This window comes from Lacerta agilis, chromosome 3, assembly GCF_009819535.1.
Source record: "Lacerta agilis isolate rLacAgi1 chromosome 3, rLacAgi1.pri, whole genome shotgun sequence".
NCBI lineage: Eukaryota > Metazoa > Chordata > Lepidosauria > Squamata > Lacertidae > Lacerta > Lacerta agilis.
The window spans coordinates 101630034-101637940 of record NC_046314.1 but is presented as its reverse complement, the minus strand read 5'-3'; positions in this window follow the sequence as shown (position 1 = coordinate 101637940).

Sequence of the window (7907 nt, the reverse complement as noted above, 5' to 3'; positions counted from 1 at the left end):
GATTTATACGTGAACATGCAAAAAGTTGGGCTGTATGCCTCCGAGAGGTTGCCGTGCGTAGTTGATAATGGGCAGCATTTAGCTTGGTTGGCCAGAGGTTTTGCAGGCCATCCTTAATGTAGTTTCCATCCATTATTCCTCAGGATCTGGTATTGCTTTTTAAAAAATAGCAAAAATGACACTGAAACCATAGCACGTGTCTCCTAGCATTAGGGCCTCCCCCCACCCCCCAAAAATGTTCACATCATTTAGACTCCAAAGCTCTGTGTGTCATTGGCTGCAGATCCCTTTTCACCACCTTTTGTGTTTTAACTGTCCCCCCTCCCTTTGACTTTTATTCTTTTGGTTAGTTTTATTCATATTTCTTAAAGAGGGGAGATCACTGGAAAGGAACATTGCCATCTTCTTCCGTTGCATTAAAAAAACACCCATCCTTTTGCATATCTCTTCATCTTATTCTGGGGTTCCAAAATACAGGCCACTGATCCCTTTCCTGTTTGACAGATGTTGTGGCTTGGTTCAGACGTCACAGCCAAACCACGGTTTGGTGGTTGTGAACCGACTTGAAGTTCTTATGCTTCCTCCTTTCCCTCATATTCCATGCCACCCTTTTGGTTTGCAGTAACTATAGTTCTCCATGATTGCCCAATGAGCAAACTATGGTCACCACAACCATTGGTTTGAGTCTCAACCAGTATTGAAACAAACCATGGTTAGGAGGCACGATATGGTTTCTGATAAAGCAGTTTTTTTGCCCAATTTGGACCTTATGGCAAATTAAGTCTTACTGTGAACTAGGTGGGATGGAGGGAGCAAGCCCGTTCGCCACCGCGAAATAATTGCTCTCTGCCATTATTTCTCTGAAACAGTTCTGTATAGTTAGAACTAGCAACAACATTGCATCCACAAGGCTATCCCATAAAATAAATTATTTCAAGATTCAGTTTACAGTGGTACCTCTGGTTGCGAACAGGATCCGTTCCGGAGCCCGGTTCGCAACATGAGCAGCGCGCAACCCGAAGCGCCGCATCTGCGCATGTGCGTGGCGCAATTTGGCGCTTCTGCGCATGTGCGATGTGCCAAACCCGGAAGTAACCCATTCTGGTACTTCCGGGGTTCGGTGCGTTCGTAACCCATGCCGAATGCAACCCGCAGCTATCGTAACCAGAGGTATGACTGTATTATATAAAGAAGCTGGCATTTAAAAGTTCTGGATTCAACCATAAACATACATGTAAATAAGGCTGAGTGCAATAGAAAAAAAATGCTAGAACTTTGTTTTTAAGGTAATCGCTATGGTCTCTTAGGAACCCAAGATGTAGGCTAAATTAGATCTCATGTATCATCTGCTGCACTTGTATCCTCAGAATGCATAATATGAGATGAGATGCTGATTGAAAACATACTACCTGCTCCTATACATATTTACTTAGAAATAAATTCTGCTCGTTTCAATGGAACTTGCTTCGTGTTTGGGAGCTTAGGATCAAAGCTTCAGCTTTAATATTCAAGAAAGCTTTGCAAAAAATGTTTGAGCAAAGCGTGGTGAGCATTCTATAAACTCTTAGGTCTTGCACTCGGACTTGTGCTTGAGATTGCTCAGCTTTGGGGTACGGCTGTGACTGAACACTTAAAGCAAACATTAACTGCTCTGCATCTATGACTCTTGCTGCCCTTGCAGACTTGGCTACAGAAGCATGCCTTCGACATTTTATCAAACCAGATTAAGTTGCCCGACAAGCTTCATTAAAATGTTCGTTCGGGTGACAAGTTTGTAAGTTCTTCAGTGGCGAAAAGGTGCTTTCGACATACTTAGGTTAAAATAGTGCATCCCCTTTGGAACCAAATGCAAGCGCTCAGGCTTAGGTGGGGTCAAGGGTGGCAACTTTTAACTAGCCCTTGTTCTTGGGGGTTTAACAGCATCTTGATAACGCTTACTGCTGCACTGTAAACATGCTGCCTTTGCAAATTGGCTTACTACGAGAGGCCAGACCGAGACAGCCACCCCCTGCCAGCTATTCAGTTTGGCAACTCTCGCTGGATTTTGGATTGGACTGCATGCCATTTTAGACCAGTTGCCTCTGCTTCATTGCTCCCTATCGGTGCAAGGCCATTGTTCCTATGGCAAATATGGCCTCCCCTCTGAATAGAAAATGGCTCCCTAGGCAAAGATGGTGGAAAGTTTCTGCTGTTTCCCTAATATGGAAGAGGCATTTACCGGCAGAGCAGAGTCAAAACAGGTTCACATCCACCAAGGCAGAACATGCCATAACCCACTTTAGAAAGTATTGGCTAGAGGAGAGCTGTTGGCTCGGAAAGATGTGGAGGCTTTGCAAAGGCTGGGTGGTCTGGCGCTCTGATTGACTGCACATTGCCTCCACTTGAAGGGTTATTTTCTGATTTTGCTTATGGAATGAGGGGGCAATGAGAATTGTGTTGAGTCTGATTAGAAGGTCTGGAAGTGGGGGGTGATAACTTCCCTAAAGGCGCTTCCTCTTCATCCTTGTCTTCCTCTGAGCTCCAGGGCAGACTGAGCCCTGAGAACATTTGTCTCACCTGGTATTGTGTATTCTGGTTGACAGTGCCTTTCCACAGTCTCGGGCATGTATTCTAGCACTGAACTATGGAGCTTCTCCTATACAGAAGCTGCTATGGGCTCTCTGTTTGCTGCAGAGGATTTCTTTTGGGTTGCAGAGTCAGTTCATGTAGGATGCTAGGCCCACACATTCTGAGTCTGCAAGAGCAGGGAGCACACCTCCACACTCATCCAGTGCTTTACTGTGACAAATATTGCGGGGGAATCTTTGTATAGTGAAGAGTGGCATGCAAACTTCTTTTTGCAGAAGCTTGTCCGCCATGACTAATAATCTCAAGTAGGAAGGAAGACCTCAACAAACCTAGTATTGCCCAAAACATTGCTCAAGAAACCACTGCTCTAAGGCATTGGGATTTTTCAGATCTCAGATTAGACATTCAGCCACTCAGGTTTTAATAGTGAGGGGTGTATAAATATTGGATGGTTTTAGGATCATGGCATGATAAGCTAAGAAGTACATGGAAGGAAAGTGTCTCCCCACTCCTGCAGCCTTCTGAAAGGCCTCGTGGAATTGGGCAAAGGGGACTGATGGGGACAGGGAATTGCCCAAACTTTGGTGGAGTTTGACCCAAATTCAGACAATTCCCCCTTTTTTTCCAGGAGATCAGGTTGTTTCAGAGATTCTCCTCAACATTTCAAGATAGTTGTAGAGGAGGGAGGAGACAGGAAACTTTCATTTCACAGTCTTCCTCAATTTATTTTAGGCTCTAAGCCCATGACTTCTGCTTTATTTTTTGGTCTATTGAGACTTTATTCTTGATGTCTTCATTGAAACATTCTTTTTGTATTTTTCCTCCATTCATCGTCATTTGTCCCCACCATCTAATTGCTAACACTGCGTATGTTGTTCCATTAACCAACTGGATCCTTCCCCACAAGAAAAAAAAATCATTGCGATATGTAATTTGATAGCTGAGGAGAAAAGATGTGAACTGCTGATGGAACAGTTAAAATTTCCTTGGATTATTTGCATTTAATCCCTTTTTGCAAGTAGAAGAATGTATAATGCAAATTCGGTTATTCAGACAATTTTTGAACATCCAGTACATTCATAATTCATTGCTGATATGACTTGAGTAGGTGACCTATAGTTATAAATGCATTTGCATGACCATGGGATACAGTTCTCTTAATTTTAGAAAGTAAAAAAAACTGGATAATAAGATATTTGGACAGTGGGCACTTTGGGTACCAGCTTTTGGAGAGTTTCCTGAAACTAGCTTTGCAGGCAGTCTTTGTATGACAAAATGCAGCGAACGAAATGTGATACACATCATGACTCTTACGAGTTTAACAAATGCAGAATAACAGGACAGCACTTAAAAGTGTCTACTTGTGGACTTAGAATTTCTGCCCATCGCTATGAAAATTCCTTTTTGGCTTTGTAATGTTCTGTGGGAAAGCCTTGTTTAGGAACACAAATATAGCACATAAGTTTTTTGCTTTTTTTCATAAAAAAGATCTCTCTTTTAAAAAAAGGGCTGTGTTCCAATGTAAGACAATTGTGTGTATGGCCTCTTTTGATATTTGGGGATATCTTTTCTACTGCTGTAACTGATTTGTGTGTCCTTTGTATTGTGGTGGAATCATGCATACTAGAAACCTTGTTGTGTTGTCAAAATCCAATGACTTGCAGATCTTTTTCCAGTAGGGTTTAGGAAACGGTTTTCTGCTCAGCCAAACCTTCAAAGCAATAAGAGAATGGAAATTCAAGTACTAAGGTGTAAATACCCATGTTCTTGGTGCAAATATCATGTACATTTGTTCCATAAAATGACTGAAACGTACAGTAGATAGTGACAAGACAGACTTAAATACAGGACGTGATTGTTACTTGAGTGAATGGACAAACAATCTGAAGCATCACTTTTGCAAAAATGAAAAATGGGTTCATTGTGACCCTCTCCAGGTGGAGAGACATGTTTTAAATACAGTACATAAATAAAAAGCCCAACCATTCCGTGAAAAAGCCCAATGCGAACAGATTGACATTTTTTCATTTTAAAGTTAGACAGTGGCGTAATCTGTCAATTCAATACAGTCTTTAGTGTAATCTTTCCTCGTGTGATTTGTCTTAATTTTGCAGTGGATACAGGATTATCCACTTACCTGGGGACTTAGTGGGACTTACTTCAGAGTAGACACATATAGGATTGCCCTCTTTTGCTTTAATTTCTGGGTGAGGCCTACGCTGAAAGTGTTGAGTTTTTAAAAGGATTTTCTCAGGTGTTCCACCCCGCACAGAATGTGTACTTTACTGTTGAGGAGTTGGAAAACTCAATTTCTGCGGCAAACAGTAATTTAAGACTTGGAAGATGGTGGTGTTAAAAGTAGAAGCTCTTTTTAAATGCAAGCACTGGTAGAAACAATAGCCAGAAACAATAGGTAAGAAAATAAAAACATTTAGGCTATCCTCCTAAACATGTTAACTTGGGGAGCAAGCCCCATTGAATACAGTGAGACTTGCTACTGAAATAAAACATGCATAGGATCGAACTGTTACTCAGGGGTTTCCTTCTCAGATGGTTTCCACTGATGACTGACATTTGCCCTCTATCACTCTCCTTACAAGGTATTTTAGGCTCTGGCTAAATCTCAAAAGCACTTTTTGGAAAACGAAAAGGGGTAAAATGGCCACAGCAGGAAACTGGAAAAGCTGTCTTAAAAAGACAGCTGTTTAAACAGTGACTTGGCCACTTAACCACTCCTGACAGTGACTCTGTGCCTTTGGTAGCTAAGCAGAAATTCAGCTGGTGTAGCTTTACCCTACTCTAGGCTGCTCCTATTGAATTTCTGCCTGTTGTGAAACTGTTGAAGGAACAGCAGAGGCTCTTTTAGGAAATGGGTGGCAACCCTTAATAGCAAATAGCAGTCCTTTATATACAATATCTGATGAGAAACAGGGATTTTCTTTTTCAAGCGGATTCATGTTTTAGCACTTGGAAAAATATCCTATATAAAACTACCCCTTCTGTGCTAAAAACTCTAAAGTGTGCTCCTACTACAATTTAAATGGTTGGCATGCAAGTTATTACAAACACATTAATGGTGTTCCTGACCCCAAAACCAGTTTCATTCATGTGGGGAGCCTTGCATTTTGCACTGTATTTGGGAGCCCTCAGTACTGAATGTTTATGAATGGTCAGTGCATGTCTCATTCTCTGAGCATTGTCTGTTTAAAAAAAAAAAAAAAGATTCTGAAACCATGTCATATACACAGTGTCTGAAGTTACATCATACGGATCTTTTGTTTTGTCTTCAGAATATTGTAGCGTGTGGATCTTTGTGTCTGATGAAATATGTGACTGTAAGCAGTGCATGGTTTGCTGACATTCATATTCAAACCTCTCCCGAGCAAATTAAAAAATATAAGCAAATTAAAAATATAAAACCTAATTTTGCTTGTGCGTTCGTCTCTTTCTCTTGAAAAAGCAGGATTAAATTGTGTGGAAGCACAGAGATAAACAAAGAACGAGGTAAACAGCTTGTGTTTCAAGAATGTTTTGAAGTCCCTCGGTCAGCAAGGGGCATACTCTTAATGTAACAGAGAGGCTAAGGCAGGATCCTTACCCTCCTCTTCAGTATTTAGCCATAAACCCACATCTACTTTGAAGCATTTCCCTGGTTAAATACGTGAGAGAATTATGCATCCGCAGGGAAGTACAGTAAGCATTTAGGAAAGGAATGAAGAACCTATTTTGTTGGAAGCCACCTGGACTCCAACTCCCATCAACCCTGCCAACATAGCCTATGGCCAGGGATGATGGAAGTGGTAGTCCAGCAACTTCTCACATTTTTTGATAAGTATCCCCCTAAAACACTCCCTCGAAGGCCAGCCCAAGAGTTTTTGCAGCAAAATGGAAGTGCTGCCTTTTGGTGACAATGGCACTTCCCCTGCAGCCCTCACCACTGCCATGCACAAGCGCACTGGCCCTATGCACCATCTTGCCACCTCTCCCCATAACCCATCTTGTCGGAGCACAGGCATTCCGAGACTGGTGACACTCCAGGCCAGCCACCATAGTGCTGGTACACTTGCGGGGGGCTGTAGAGGAGGCAGATCTGCCTTCCAAGGAGCACACTGCAGCTGCCACCACAAGAGGGGATGCGATCCTTGGAGGCTCCTGCCGCCCAAGGCAGCCGTCTCACCTGGCCTCGTGGGTGGGCCAGCCCTGTCTCCTGCTCTCTCCACTGCTAGACCTTGGCAGTTACCAGAAGAGAAAGGTAAAGGGACCCCTGACCATTAGGTCCAGTCGTGTCCGACTCTGGGGTTGCGGCGCTCATCTCGCGTTACTGGCCAAGGGAGCCGGCATACAGCTTCCAGGTCATGTGGCCAGCATGACTAAGCCACTTCTGGTAAACCAGGCAGCGCACGGAAACGCCGTTTACCTTCCTGCCAAAGCAGTACGTATTTATCTTCTTGCACTGTGACGTGCTTTCGAACTGCTAGGTGGGCAGGAGCTGGGACCGAGCAATGGGAGCTCACCCCGTCGCGGGGATTCAAACCACCGACCTTCTGATCAGCAAACCCTAGGCTCTGTAGTTTAACCCACAGCACCACCAGTGTCCCATTACCAGAAGGTAACTGCAATTAAATTGTAACCTCAAAATGGCACTAACCAGATGCCTATGGGAAGCCCACATTTGAATTCCCAGCAGCTGGCGTTCAGAGGCATTATGGGTGACATTGAACTAACTTTTATGCAGGATAGACCCACTGAAATCAACGGACGTAACTTAGTCATGTTCATTCATTTCAATGGGTCTGAGTGAAAGTTAGTCGAATACCACCTATTGCCTCCAGCAGCAGAAGTACAGTAAAAGGTAAAGGTAAAGGACCCCTGGAGGGTTAAGTCCAGTCAAAGGCGACTATGGGGTTGCTGCGCTCATCTCACTTTCAGGCCAAGGTCCACAGACAGATTTCCAGGTCATGTGACCAGCGTGACTAAACTGCTTCTGGCAGGACACTGACAGAAACCAGAGCACACAGAAACGCCGTTTACCTTCTCGCAGTAGCGGTACCTATTTATCTACTTGCTCTGGTGTGTTTTCAAACAGCTAGGTTGGCAGAAGCTGGGACAGAGCAAAGGGAGATCACCCCGTCGCGGGGAGTCGAACCGCTGACCACCTGATTGGCAAGCCCAAGAGGCTCAGTGGTTCAGACCACAGCACCACCCGTGTGTAGAACATGGTCATCATGGTTGGACTTCAAATAAATTTCATTTCAGATGAAATTGTGGGTTGAAGTACACCCCATTCCCCATAAAAGTCTCTTCCCTTTTCCTGTCTCTTCCCTTTTCCTGCCTTTATC